The sequence below is a fragment of the Triturus cristatus genome, chromosome 9, assembly GCF_964204655.1.
Source record: "Triturus cristatus chromosome 9, aTriCri1.1, whole genome shotgun sequence".
NCBI lineage: Eukaryota > Metazoa > Chordata > Amphibia > Caudata > Salamandridae > Triturus > Triturus cristatus.
The window spans coordinates 1,021,167,893-1,021,183,719 of record NC_140592.1 but is presented as its reverse complement, the minus strand read 5'-3'; the positions used below and the strand labels follow the sequence as shown (position 1 = coordinate 1,021,183,719).

The window sequence follows — 15,827 nt, the reverse complement described above, 5'->3', positions numbered from 1 at the left end:
TACTCTGCAAACGTGATTAGTACTTGAAAAACCATAGAAAATCACTGAAAAAAACAAAGGTTACAGGGACGGAATAGATAGAAATTGGCATTTAAAAAACTTTGGAAATTCACAGAAAAAACGAAAGCTTACAGGGACGTTATAGTAAGAAAATTGAATTAAAAAAAACTTTAAAATTCACTGTAAAAACCAAAGGTTTCAGAGGGATGTTCACAGAACCAGTGAAATTCAGCAGTTACAGTTAGCTGAGGTAACTATAACTCACATGCTCGCAATGCACTGCTTATGACCTCACATATTACATCACTGATGACATGGTCAGTGAAATCACTGATGACATCATGCACAGAACCACTCACACACCCATAAAACCTTTTATTCACTCACTCCCACACAACCATTCACAAACCCATTCACGGACCCATACTAGTACTTATAAACCCACTGATTCATAGATCTACACACACATCCATTCTCTCACCCATACAGCCACACATACACCCACACACTCACTAATACAGCCACTGACATATCCACTCATACACCCATACAGCATACAGCCACTAACACACTGAGTCAGTCACCCATAGAGCTACTCACACACCTACCTACTCACCCATACAGTCAGCCACACAGCCACTAACTCATCCATACAGTTACACACACATACCCACTTACTCATACAGACACTAACACATACTCACTCACCTATACAGTCACTGACACAAGCTCACACTCACTCATACAGCCACTCTCACATTCACTCACTCAACCATACAGTCACTCATATACCCCATCACTCACCTATACTGCCTTTCACATTCGTACTCACCCATATACCACTGGCATATCCACTCACTCACCCACACATTCATACACATTCTCACTCATCCATACAGCCCCTCACACATGCACTCACTAACCCATACTGCCACTGACTCACCCATTCACTCATCCACACAGGCAGTCACACACCCCATCACCCACCCAGACACTCAGACACCCATACAGGTACTCAGACAACCAATCACTTACCCATACAGCCACTCACGTACCCACTCACACACCCATACAGACATTTAGACACCAATGGACAGACAGATACAGACATTCACACAATCAGTCACTCACCCATACATTCACAGAGACACCCACTAAATCATCCATACAGGCACCCATACACCCACTGATTCACCAATACACCTTGGTATATATATTTAACACTCATAAACTTTTTAAAAACACTCACAGCCACTGGATGATTTAACCAGTGATGCCATCAGTGATGTAATTTGAGATGTCATCTGTGATGTCATCAGTGCTGTCACTGACCATGTCATGAGTGATGTAATATGTGAGGACATAAGCAGTGCATTGCTGGGGTGCGAGTTATAGTTAGCTCAGCAAACTATAACTGCTGAATTTCACTGGTTTCCTACGAGTGAAACCTGAGCCTAACTATAACATCCCTGTAACCTTAGTTTTATATAGTGAATTTCGAAGGTTTTTGTTTATTCCATTTCCTTAATATAACGTCCCTGTAACCTTTGTTATTTTTAGTGAATATATATACACGTGTTTGTGTATATATATATATATATATATATATATGTATATATATATTGTACAAGAATGACAAGCACACACAGTTTTACATCCTTATACATGTAATAGTCATCTTTTTTCAAGACATGGGTTGCACACATTTGATTCAAAGATTCTTTATGGTTTTTTTTTAAACTTCTTTATATCGTCATAAAATCAGATTTTCAAATAGCCATAAAATCTTATTTTTCAAGTATCCATTTTCTCTGCCAGCAGCAACTCGTGTATGCAGCAGAATCAAAAATGATTCTGCTGCATACACGAGTTGCTTCTTGCAGAGAAAGAAGATTTGGATGCCAACTTGGGCCTGAATAAACTGGATTGTCAAAATAGACATGAGATATTCATTATGACAAATTGTAATTAGGAATAACTGAAGAGATCCGGATATAAAGATAAAGACAATGGCAACATAGCTGGTTTGTAAGTCAAATGAGAACTAATAGAACACATACAGTTGGACATGACCCGTTTTAGAAGATCGGATATTTAATAAATTCCTGAAGAAGTCTCTTGTGAAGAGACGAAATGCGTTAGCTACTTGAAAAATCAGATTTTATGTCTATTTGAAAACTCTGATTTTATGAAGATTTAAATAAATAAGTTTTCTAAAAAAACATAAAGAATTCGTGAATCAACCGTGTGCAACCCATATCTTGAAAAAAGATGAATGTTACATGTATAAGGAAGTAAAACTGTGTGTGCTGGTCATTCTTGTGCAATATTATTAAGGGGTATACCCCTGTGAGGCAGATTAGGAGGCTGCTCTTCCTGACCAGAGCGCCACATTAGTCTAACTAGTTTCATTATATGTGACAGGTGCGATTCTTTTTGCCTCGGTCTCATTATTTGTAAATCACATATATATATGTATGTATGTGTATATTAAAATACATAATGTAAAATTAATTGTTCAGAGTATTTTTTTAAGTGAACTTGAAAGGTGGGAGGAAATTAACATTTGTCACAGTTGTTAATTTTGGCATAGTATCCTTTTTAGTTCTAGCCTGGGCAGCGCATGCGCTGCTCTGCGAGGCATGCTGTATTCAGGTAGGGACTTGAAGCTCCTCCCACTCTTCGCCCATATTTTTTATTGGCTTGTGTCATTGTACTCTGTAAACTGTGGCTGTTCATTGGTCGATAGGCTTAGCAGTCCCTCCTTAGTACCGCCGTGTCTCATTTTGTAACCTCCCATGGCGACCCCCCCTTTATACGTCTGTTATTACTCAGCAGGATTTAATTACAGCTTCCGAGCACTGCTTTCTCAAATAACATTGTCCTGCATGCTGTTGCAGGCAGGATGAGCTCTCTCCTGAGGCTTTTTATAAATTTTTATAGCACGGGCGCCGAACGCATTTGTAATGCAATAGGTCTCGCATTTGCGAGAGTTTAAGCTATTGACATTGTAAATGACAATGTCTTTTATTCATCTGTTTTTAAAAAAACACATAAATAAAAGGCATTGTCATTTACAATGCCAATAACTCAAACTCTCGTAAATGCGATACCTAGTGCTTTGTAAATGCTTGTTTCTCTTTGTTCCAGTTACATTCTAAGGCGCCATTTTTCATGAGCGCTCTAGTTGTTGGTCTTCAAGAAGAGTCACTTCATCCTCTAATGTCGATTTTTATGGCAGCATAGATGCAAATGCGCGCAGGAGCGCTGCTTTTGCACCAAACGCATGATTTAAGCACCCGTCTGCGCTCAGATCGTGGCCAGTGCTAACACCCATGCTAGTTTTGCCTCCCAAGGTGAGATGAGGCTCTGCTAGAACAGAGAAGAATTTGTCTTCTTGCTGGGGGGATAAATTCAACAGCACTCATTTCAAGTTGTGGAAGATCAGGAAGGACTCACCTGTCAAAGTTGCCTGGTAAACATAGCATCAAATAAGAGGATGCTTTACCTATATTTGACTGGTACGGGCGGGGAGAAGGACCTGGCATCTAAGTATAAGGAAGCTGAGCCTGGTAAGTATCATAATAGTGAGGGCTGGTCTGATCAACGCCAGATCATTACCTAACCATTAAATGAATATTTTTGGGATGTATTGTTTGTTATAGAGACATGGCTGAATAATTCATCTGGGCCTGAAATCGCCTTAGCTTTGGCTGACGAGTATTCCATTGTACATCAGGACCGCAAGAATCAAATTGGTGGTGGGGTGGCGGTGATCTAATTCTCTAAATTTGTCTGAACTACAAAAAAGCTAGAGGGTCTGGTTAAGACAGAAGGTCTCTTTTTCTCTCTAAAGCTATCTGACACCTTCTCTTTTTCGGGTGCGGTAATCTTTCGCTCCCCTAAGCTTTTCATTAAATTCGGGTAGCTGCTGACAATGGTGGTGGCCCCATTACAAAAACAGTATGCTAATTTTACAGTTCTGGGAGACTGTAATTTTCATATGGCGGACCCTGAGTGTAAAGGGGTGTCTCTGATGTCCGAAGCTTTGGTGGATCTGAGTCTCAAACAAAGAGTCAGTTGTCCTACTCATAATAAGAGGCATACACTAGACTTTAATTTTTCCAACCTGTCTTCTCTTGTAACAGAAAATCCCTATCTTATGCCTTGGTCTGATCATTTCTTATTCCACTTTTCATGGATCATACAGGGGACCCTAACACCTGGTTCTAGAACAGTTGTGGAATCACAAGCTTGCCATAAAATCACAGGAATAAATTTGGCTAATTTTCTTAAATCCATGGATCTCAGGTTGGTGCCCAGTTTGGATAACACCGTTAATTAATGTAACTCCGCTCTTTTGTATGCTATAGACCACCTAGCCCCTATACAATGGGCTTCACCTAACCGTAAATTCCCTTCTACAGCTTGGTTTTCTCTGCTCCTACAAGACATAAAGCACCACTGCAAACATTAGAAAGAAAATGGAGAAAAAAATACAACCTTACAGACAAGGCAATTTATAAAGCTGCTATCCGTGCTTTCTGTGAAAAGATTAGGAAAACCCAAGCAGATGCATTTGCCAAACAAATTGACAACGCCTGTAATTCTACCAAAACGATATTTCAGATAGTTAGTTTCCAGTGATGGGATGAAACTAACCATGATGGCTTCTCAAACATTACGCGACAATCTTTCTTATTATTTTCAGGATAAAGTTGCCAGTATTGTTCCGTAACAGGTTCAGAATAATGAAGCATCCGCCCAATGCCTTTGTACTGGATAATCAATAAAAGCACGGGGTGAGGAGTTACATTTTGAAGAAATCTCTCTTGCAGTCTCGGAAGAGTCCATTCTATCGGCCCGATTGAGCTCCCCAGTAGACCCTTGTCTGCCAAAAATCCTCAAATGTGCAGTACAAATTTTAAATGAACAGATAAATTGTTTAATTAATTGTTCCTTTAACTCGGGCATTGTTCCTGCGATTTTGAAAAAAACATTAGTGGTCCTCTTCCCAAAAAAATAAAATAAAACCCAATGCCGATCTTGGATGTCAGAGTAACTACAGACCCAATTCCCTTCTTCCAGCTCGGAGGAAAATGCTGGAGCAACTGGTTAATAAAGAGCTACTCCAACTTATTGAAAGGAAAGGTATTTTGCACTATTCTCCGTCTGGCTTCTGATAAGGCTTTAGCAATGAGGTTGCTCTTCTAGAGATCCCGGAGTTTGTTAAAGCCAACTTAGATGTCGGTAAAAAAGCAGTGGTAATTCTCCTTGATCCCTTGTCCGCTTTTGATAGTCTCTCATTAAATCTTATTAAAGCGTCTGGAGGAGGCTGGGATAACAAGGTAAGAATACTGCTGGTTTAAGTCTTTCTGCTCTGAGAGGGAGCAAGCTGTGTACTGTCCATCCTTTACCTCAAGCTTTAAAGAACTGAGAGTTGGTGTTCCTCAGAGCTGGGCGTCCAGTTCTACGCTGTTTAATATTTACATGGTTGCATTGGGGAAGGCCGTTGAACAGTGGGGCTTTCACCTGGTCTCCTACACTGATGACACCCAGCTGATGTTGTCATTTCAGCAAATAGAGAATTCGGAAGTGGAGAGTTTCAAAGGCTACCTGACCATGGCAGCCAACTAGATAAGACATAGTTGTCTGAACTTAATTCTGATAAATCCAAAATTATGTTTATTGGCACATCGATTCCCCTGGACATTAGAAGCCAATGTCCTAAAGATCTTGGTGAACCACCCACTCTCAAGTCTGAAGCAACAAATCTGGGTATTAAATTTGACAAGAATTTATCTTTTACGTCTCAAATATGGGATATCACAGCCACCTGTTCTGCAATGCTTAGATCACTACAAAGATATTGAAAGTACTCCTTGGACGCACCTGGAAAGTGTTACTTCATGCCCTTGTCACGTGCAGGTTGGACTACTCTAACATGCTTTATTCACGTCTTCACGACTGGGCTTTTGAACAAGCTTCATCTTGTACAAAACGATGCAGCCAGCTTGATTCTGAACTGTCCTAAGAGGCCTTCTACTTGGGAGAACCTCAAGCATGTGCACTGGCTTCCAATCAACCAAAGAATCAATTTCAAGGCTTTCCTAATTGCTTTTAGATAACTGTACCATAAAGGGAATCTGTTCCTTCAGAGAAGATGTAAACCTCCATAAGGGTTCTTCAGTCTTTAAATCAAGTAAAGGTGACCTCCCAAGGATCCGTAAAGAAAGATCAGGTAACCGATCTTACTCTTTCTTGGCTGCAAAATTGTGGAATTCGCTGCTGAAAGCTCTGAGAGTACTTGATTCTGAGCAGGCTTGCATATCTGGTTTGAAAACTCACCTTTTATGGGACGCCTACTTATAATTGCTGCCCTGTTGGTCCACTGATACGAGTGCCGGGATGCTTCTCTGCTGACCTTCAGGAGACTTCTCAAGACCTGGATGTTCGACCAGTAGCTGCCTCCCCCCACCCCTTAGAGGCTTGAGACCCTCACAGGTAAGTAGTGCACTCTACAAATGTTGTGATTGATTGATGACTGATTGATTGAAGCAGCCGTGCAATTTACAAATGGCTGTCCATTCATTCATTCTTTCATTGGATAACTGTGTAATATGGGCCTATATTGATATCATGGGGTTACAACAACAACTGCAAAACTCATAGTTGAACACAGACTGGGCTTATAGATCACATTACTCATTACGAATTTTTTTATACTACAGGAATAATTAATTGATTTTAGTACTTTTTAGAAAGCTTTAGAACATTTGAGCGTCAGCTGTAGTATTGATTGTTTGCCTGAGACTGCAGATATATCTGTCAATGTTTGAAAAATATTTATTTCTGTTGGAGATAATGTACTAATATTTAAAATGTGTTTTATGCAACAATATGTTTTATTATGACTCAAATTTTAAATGCAAAGCACTTTGTAAGGAGGTTAAAAACATGAATTCTAACATGAGTTTCTTTTTTAGTACATTGACACTATAGAATAGGTTTAACAGCATATTTACATATATATATATATTGCAAGGTGGGCCGGTTTAACATTTTGCTGATAGGGTTCTGTGTTTATAGTGTTTATTTTCAAACACTGGGGAGGATTAATTAGCATTCACTGGTAGATACTTGCATTAAGGATGGGTCTGTGGGATTGTAAGGTGTCCTGATTAATGGTCCAAAAGCAGCACTGTCATTGTGCAAGTGTTTTTTACGAACACCAACAATTTCAATACTGTGAATCACAGGAAATAACTGTTGAACCTCTTCTGTGATACACAAACTTTAAAACCACAGAAAACAATCAGTAAATATATACACATATATATATATATATATATACACACGCCCACGCCACCATTGGTGACAACATTAGTGATGAGAACTAGGAATTCAACAATGGCATCTGTTATCAAAACCTTTTGCCAGAGATTTTGTATTTTTGTGATATACTTTAACAGCTGCTTAGAGTTTGCTTGTTGCCCTGCTCCCAGTGGGCAGTGGGCTAGGCAAAAAGTGCATCCATTGGCTATGAGCTATGCCCAGTCCTGTTGCCCTGGTACCCCTTTGACAAGGCCTATGGCCTGGTCCACGAGACACTTGGTAAACAGAGGGTGGCATTTGACCACAATCTCTAGTTACTTTTACCACCCAAGTAAACACTGGGTACAGCCTGCGCGAATGCCCAGTGGCAATACCATATTCAGAGGAACTAAGCCCCAAAGACAGCTCAGCGAGGCCTTGCCTCGCTACTACGGCATCGCTAACTTAATGGACACAGATTTTGGCTGTCCCCAGTGGCTTGTGTGTGGAAGGTGTAGCCAAGGCCTGCACCATCGCCACCTACCCATAAAGCCTATAGGGCATGGGCAGCATCTCTGCGACATAGGACGGCACCCGAAGCTGCATTATGCCCTGACCCAGCCTGCCCTGCAGGCCACAGCCTTTGGGCGTGAGGCAACCTTTGAACATGCTGTGCTGTTCCTGTACCTCCAAAGTCTCTGTGACGCAGCCTTCACCTTTGTTGATCAGACTCTGGGTGCAGCCTTCAGCTGCACCCTGGAGCCCGTTCCCTGTCTTTAACTTATATAAAGCATAGTTTCATATCCCATCAGTGGGTGTATTGAGAGCGTGGCCTTCAGCCACGTCCTGCACCATGTCCCATTAACTCCAGTGTCCACAGTCATCAACCCTGACCCCAGGAAAAGTTCTGGCCTCTTCCTACTCCCCCTCTGTGTCCTATATATTTTTACCTCAGAAGCCTGTACACCCCAGAGTAAGGACCGAGGCCACACTGACTCTTCTCACTGGCAGTCACATACCCAGGCCCAGTCACAGGCGTCTGTACAACCTTGCGCAGGCCGAGGACACACTGTGATCCTGTTCTTTAACCTCCCATCCAGGGCTTTAAGTGGGGTGAAAAAACTGGGGGGGGGGGGGGTTGTCTCTCAAAGGGGCGTGGCCGATGTAATTAAGGGCGTGGCTTAAAACATGTATCCTAAAAATCTGTGCTTTGAATAGTGTGCCACTTGACTGGTAATTTGCTGCTTCTGTCATTGCAACCAGATATATAATACAACAAGTAATATTACCCCTACAACAAGCCAGGACTATTGGCTTTGCCAACGGTTGTTAGATGCATAAGATAAATAAGCAACAACTATGGCTTCGTAGTGTACAATATTGAAAATCCTTCAATTCTGAAATGGTGAGACTATGATATAACCATAACGAGTCTCTTTGAAGTTACCTCAAAGGCAGTGAAGGGTAATGCTGCTGCAGAGTTACGATTTATTTTTCACGCTGAGGGTGAGTGCAAAAATGTACAGCCCGATAGAGACCCGTCTCAGCCCCTGCTTTTTGGAACTCCCAGTGCTGAGCACCGGCAAGACCCGTCACACTTAAAGCTCTGCTCCAGCCCATCGCTTCGTTCGTGGTACTTTCTCACGTTACAGGCCCTAGGTAGGACACGCTGTGATTTTCCTATCTGGCATTATTGTAACCTCCCCTTCATGGTACTATGTCACGTTACCATAGGCCCTCGCAGACGCCTGTACACCCCGGTGCAGGCCGAGGCCACGCTGCGGCTCCGCCCGCCCCGGCCGAGGCAGGGTGTCCAATGGCGCAGGCCTGGCGCTCTCGTGCTTGTCTTGGCACGGCTCTCACAGCTCGGCACGGCTTACGTTACACGCAGCCGTCGACTGCGCCCGCGCCCGCAGCCAAACTCTGTCCGACTGGATGTTTGGCTGTCTGTCTCTCCACCCTGCGAAGCCGAGGCCTGGCACTCAGGTGGCACATTCCACCGCTGCCACAACATCCGAGGCCCCGGGGGAGTGAAGCCTACCGTGGGGTCCTCGTGGGCGGGCATGGGGGTGTGAGGCAATACGAGTTTGAGGAGTGATGCTGGAGCCCGCCAGGGCTGTGCGGGAACGAGGTCTGTGGAGACTCCCCAGGCCCCAGTGCTGGCAGACAGCAGAGGCGACCCGCCCTCCTCACAAAATACACCCCCCCCCCTTATATCCATCACGAAACCAGGGCTTCATCATTTACTGTATGAGGTAAATACTTGTTTTTAATCTCTGCTCGCTCTTCTTTGCTTTATGTGCTATTTCTCTCCCCTTCTTCGCCCCCGCCTATAATTCTTTCTTTCTCTTCCTTCCTTATTTCTGCTTGTTCTTGGTGCCCCTTTCCTTTCTCCTTTCTTTTTCTCTGTCTCGTTCGTCCATTGTGCTTTCTGGTGGGTAGTGCACCAGTGAGTAATGTAAGAAGTTGGCAGTGGTGATGTAGGTAGAGCATGTGCATTGGTGGATAGTTTGGAAGCTTGCACCAGTGGGTAATGTGAGAAGTTGCCAGTATGAGAATATGGCTTTGGTGGATAGTTGCACGCGGGCAGTTTAAGAAGTGCTCTGGTGAAAACTGGTGTGAGAATCCCCCACAGGCGGGCAGTGTGAGAAGCTAGAATTTGTGGCCAGTGTTAGGAGTATTACTGGGCGAGTAGCACACACTGAAAGGCTCTAAAAAAATTAAATGCTTCTGGTGGGGAGTTGGAGATGCAAGTGAAGAGCGAGAGAAACTGGCACTGGTGAACTTTGTGTACCAATTGCACTGGTGAGCAGTGTAAGAAATTGACCCTAGTAGGAAGTGTGATTACAAGCTTCAGGCAGGTAGTGAAACACAAGCACAGGTTTAGCAAGCATCTGTAGTTTGCTCAATGCTCCATAAAATGCTGATGTGTAACAAGCATTGGCAAAGCCACCAGGTCTCGCCTATGAGAGCTATTGGCTTTGTGAATGTTTTGTAGCCATGCTGTACTGCAGCGCGGATGCTTTGCAGTGTGGCTAAAACTAAAAAGCACTATGACGTAGCCAGGGCTAAAGCATTTTTTTTTAAAGTGCACTAACGCTAAATGCATCATCATAGTCTTTTTTTTTAATCACCATTTTTAGCCATGCTGTACAGTGCTACACTGCTATACAGCATGGCTACAAATCTTTGCCAAAGTTGGCAATACCCATGCGGTACAGCATGAACAAAAGGCATTGGCAGAGCTAAAAGTCTCAAAAGGGAGACCCGTTGGATTTGCCAATGCTTGTAAGGTCTCTGCACAACACCCCTGTGATTCTGAACAAATTAGTTACTCTCCCACTATGTGAAAAAGAAAAAAAAGTGACATTTGGCAAAAAAATGCTATCACATAAAGAAAGTAATTGTTCCCATGTCTAAATGAAATAAATTTAGAAGCAGATAACATCCGTTGGCACAATAAAAGCAGATAACATCTGTTGTGACAATAAACATAAATTTCAAAGGAGAAAAGGGCTTCTCTGAAGTATGTGTGGTCTTTTAAAACTTAGCTACAAGTGCAAGAGGTTCAACCATAATGACAGGGAACAATAAAAAATAAAAGTAGTACCTCAATCACAGCGTGATCGGCGGAAGAACAGCTATCAAGCTGAAGCGATCAGTACTTGGTCCATGCTCCAGCCAAAAGAAGTATAAGTGAAGCGAGCCGGTGTTAGCCAATTAAAAGGCAGTGATAGCAAATAAGAGTGACAATGAAGCCAACTAATGTTAAGCAATGGGCGGGCTGCAAGCCCCTTGTACGCAGTATCTCTCACAAGCTGGTGAGCATGCAGCGCATGCACTGTCTCAGGCGAGACCTAAAAATTCCCTATTAATAAAGTGGCCTTGTTTCTGTTCTCACAGCAGTGTCAGATTTCATTTGTTATTTTTTCTGATGAGCTGAGTATGGGTGGTCAAACGTCGTTGGTCTTTCACTTTCTCTGATTCTCTCTGAAAGAGCGTGAACAAAAACAATAATCTTTGTTTTATTACCCTCTAAAGTTGGGACAATTTTTAGACAGCAGGGATGGGGCAATGTGTAGTAGGTTAAATATACAGACATTGGCCTCCCAATTTGAAGAGTTTCATAAATATTAATAGCGACATTTAAAAAAAAAAAGCAACCAAATATGGGGCATCCAAGTACTTTAGTAAAATTGTTAATATTATTAAATCTAAATATCTTCCTTTTGTGGGATTTGGAGTGATGAAAGGCTGAGTCAGCCCTGTTTAAATTTGCACCTTTGAGTTTGGGTTGTTTTGAGCTCTACAGCTGGTTCTCAGACCCCAGAGCTGGCATACTAGGGTTGAAACATGATCCCTAGGATGCACATCTCAACAAATGGTAGATTCATTTAACCCCTCCCATCCTAATAGGCCCCAGAACATATGATTTCCATGTACACATGGGACGCTGCAACATGCACATAAACCATGAAGCAGATTGGACACTATGACAAGCAGGTACCCGCCAGAGCCGCCTTACAGTGATTTGATTCCGTGGCTTGGCCTTTACTCACAACTCTTTGCAATAGGCATATTTCCCTCCACAGCTGTTTTACAAGGATTATAACCTGCAGTGCTTAATTTCTTAAACAATAAGTGCCAGGGCTCTGTCAGGATGCCACTGCAGGTTGCATCACACGATGTCCCTGCCAGCGCTACCAATGACCGTAACAACACAACCACTAACCATCACACTCCTACAAGTGTGACAATTCGGACTATTTCCTGCCCCCAAAGCTGTAAGAATGGCCTGGGCAGCAGGTAATAGTAATTTTAAAGTATATTGAAGTAATAATTAACTTTTGTTGTGGGCATCTCTAAATTAGTCAGACAGTGCTATCTTGTGGCGCTGGTGCTGACAATTATGTGCCAGTGCCAAGCACAGGAAACCACCAGTTCAAAATAAGCACTGCTAACCTGTGACTTTCAGGTGCTCACAGATGCCTACAGTAGGCACATTCAACCCTATATATTATTGTACTGTGACTAGAACACTTGACCTATAGTTTACACACCGATCTTTGCAGAATTGACCTCCCCGCCCTTGTACCAGCCTTCTCCTGCACTACCTTATTACACTGTCACTTACATGTTGCATTACTATAACCCCCCAAATGCTTAAACCTGACCTTAACCCCACCTATTACTCAAGCCCTACGCCTTACCACCATCCTAACACTAACTCCTGCCCCAACCTTAACTGTAACACATTTACTTGCTCTGACCTCAACCCAATGCCTAAAGTTAACCTATTCCAAATTCGTGTTTTACCCCATCCTGAACTCTTTTGAGTTTTTTGTAGTATAATGTTTTACTTTTCTAGTTTCTGTCTCTATTCATTTTGTTATTTTACCTTTCCCCCCTTTTCAAACTAAAAATAAAGTTGCAGCTGTGCCTTGCACTTCAATCCTGGCCTGCTGCACTCTTGGCAGACTTGGTCTAAGATCCTCTGCTATGAACTCAGGTCTTTTCCTGCACTAGTCCAGCTATTTCAGAACAGAGATTCTGGCAAATCTGTCTCTGCCATTCCCATACACTGCTCTGCCGATGCACCTAATCAAGATGAGAAGCATGCTAAAGAGTTCCATAGTCAATCTTCTAACACCATACAGTTTCACTCTACCTCTAGATTGTTGGGTCTATCATTGTGGCCCCCCACTCTCCCATAAACCCCAGTCTTCACGTCGCTGCTATCACCGAGTCATGAATGATGCTTATGGACTCTAGGACACAAGCAGCCCTACATACCATTCATACCACCTTCTCCTATTTGTCCCGCTTGTCTCAAATAGGGGAATTATCGGCCTCCATCTAAACAAAAATCAAACAGCTACTACTATCGTGTAGTTCCTACTAATCCATAGGATCTGTTCATTGTTTGGACAACATAAACTAAGAGCTTAGTGTCATGACTGTTTCCGGACACCCCGCAGAATATGTTGGACTATAGACCAGCTAGCTCACAGTGCCACTGTAAGGCCCCCCCTAACCTACCAGGGAGCAAACAGTTTCTGGCAACCACTGAACATGACAACCCTGATCACTCAGGAATCGTGGAAACAGTACAGAATCTTTCGCTTAGTCTCTCGTTCTCACTTGTCCTCAGAGAAATATACAGAGAATGCACAGTAGGATATTTTCAATAATATTTATTGAACCAATGTTGCATAAAATATGTGAACTGCAATGATTAGGAGACAGAAGCAAATAAAGGAGATTACCAACACAAAAAGAGTAAACAGTAGATACATTTATACCATGGTGCTGAAGCAATGAATATATGCAGGCATATACAAAATGGTAATTTAGGATACTCCTACGATGTGTACTCTACTCTGAGTGTACCTAGAGTGTGTATGGGTGTATAGCCAAGAATTCCCCCCTAGGGACAATCCAACCCCATTACCTGATGTGAGAAACTGAAGGATCTAGTCTATGTCTTGGTCCCGAGTTGGACACTCATGGAATGTCAGACTGGGGCATGGTGATTTCTCAGCATGCAGGGACCTTCGGTTTCAGCAGAAGTGCCTGCCTCCTCTACCAATCTATCGGGATGCCTATTATTTGTAATAAAAAGCAGCCTTCGTGATGTGCGTGCTAGATTAGTGATGTTATGGATATGTAGATAGCACTGTCACCCTGTGGATTAAGATAGTGCGACTTTTGTACCTAGTGCGTAGAGAGGCCTAGTAAATGACGTTTAAGGCACCGTGATGTTGTGCAAAGCTGGATGTGTAAACAAAGTAGTTTCTGAGAAACGAATCCAACATTGTCATGCATGTCACATCTGAAATGTTATTTTCTAGGACAATGTAAGGAATAAGCTGCCTCGCTACATGGCCCTAACATGGCAATATAACACTTTGCCTATCATACTTTCTGGACGTCTGCACCATATGAATTGCACATCCTGGTCATCTATTGCCCCTAGCCCTATCGAGTCATGCTTTGATGGCCACAGTGTCATTCTTAACCAACTTTGTCCCTATACAAGTACAAATAACAATAACGATGCAGCATCTAATCATACATTTATAAACCATACTCAAAACACCATTTTCTTTCAAATCCCCATTGATCACTCAATCAACATTTCTCTCCCTCTCCCTCAAACTACAATCCATCGGGTTGCATCTTCTTCTTCATCCAACTCAACCATTCTGAACCTACCTTTGAGCCTTCATTCTTATTTTCACTCTTTCAAACATGTGTCCATTAACAACCCCTCTATCCCCATCACTCACCACTTCCCATTTTAACCCTTTCGCTGCGGCGGGAATTCCGCCGCCGCGCTGGGGGGTGCGGGGGGGCAGCGCGGTGGCGCTGTGCTCATGACGGAGCCGCTCCGTCATGAGCCACGGTTGAGCTGTGCTCATGACGGAACGGTTCCGTCATGACTCCGCCCATTTGCGTTGTCCCCCCGCACAGGCGGGGAAACAGCGCCGCGTAGGCGGAGCGGCCGCCAACGGCCGTGACATGACGGAACCGTTCCGTCATGAGCCACGGTTGCCGTGTCTCATGACGGAGCGGCTCCGTCATGAGCGTGCAAGGGGTTAAGCAAAAAAGTAATCCTAGCTCCATCCATGTATAGCACATCCTGGATCTAAAATTACCTTGCTGTTCCACAAGCTAGTATTCCTTCATTTCAGTGGCCTGATCATAATGACCCTATTCTGCACACAAGCTAGTATCCCTGCATAGTTTTGCTCATACGCCTAGAGTTCTGGTTTGGGCAAAGTCATGCTATACCTGGACAAAGTCTTCCAGTAGAGGTTATATCAGGTTATTATGTTTGGCTATTTGTGTACCTACATAGACCAAGCTCTTCGCCCTGGGCTTCAGGGCAATTCATGATTTTCCCTCAGAGCCCTCCAGTATCTTGAATGTCCCTTTGCTGTGGTAAATTATGTATCCAGCAGTACATTTAATCAGCATAGTGCAGTAATGTACAAAAGAATAGATTACCACGGTAAAAGGTAAAATGCAACTTCTGCATGTCATTAGTGAGTTGTATTTATTTTTTCAAGAGTTATTTGTGAAGTTATAATAGTGTGAAGAAACTCTTTGTGTCCAGAGGTACGATGAGAAATGGTTACCGAAGTTCATTGAGTGACGCCACCGGCTTTTGCCAATTCCTGTGGCTATATTAAAAGCCTGGAAAACAATGAAAACATTGCTTTCTATGATTTCTAGATGAACACTACACGGTATGTCACCAGGTTCTTTACATGCATTGGCGCGGTGTGATGATGAACGTTGCATCACCCAACATGGCGGCCACCTTGAAAGGATGGAAAGCAATGTTTTCTTTGTTTTCTAGCCTTTTAACATAACAAGTCACAGTTATGGAGCATCAGGAGGGTACAAGGGGACATCCAAGGGATAACTAAGCCCACTATCTGGCACAACAATGAAGGGCATAGAGAAGGCAGGATTGAAGGGCGGGGGGGAGGGTTGTGTGGGGGGGG

General features: G+C 43.0%; 1 protein-coding gene across 2 annotated transcripts in view; it reads left to right on the top strand.

The window, feature by feature from the left end:
• Nucleotides 1–15,827, top strand: part of JDP2 (Jun dimerization protein 2) — an 80,669-nt gene that overhangs the window by 18,026 nt on the left and 46,816 nt on the right. Inside the window, exon 1 of one of the 2 annotated variants that reach the window (XM_085626724.1) lies at nt 9,213–9,569. The exons of the other annotated variant lie outside the window; for it this stretch is intronic. The gene's annotated coding sequence lies outside the window, so the exon portion shown is untranslated. Of the gene's footprint in view, nt 1–9,212; nt 9,570–15,827 lie in introns of those variants that run through there. 2 annotated transcript variants of the gene reach the window in all.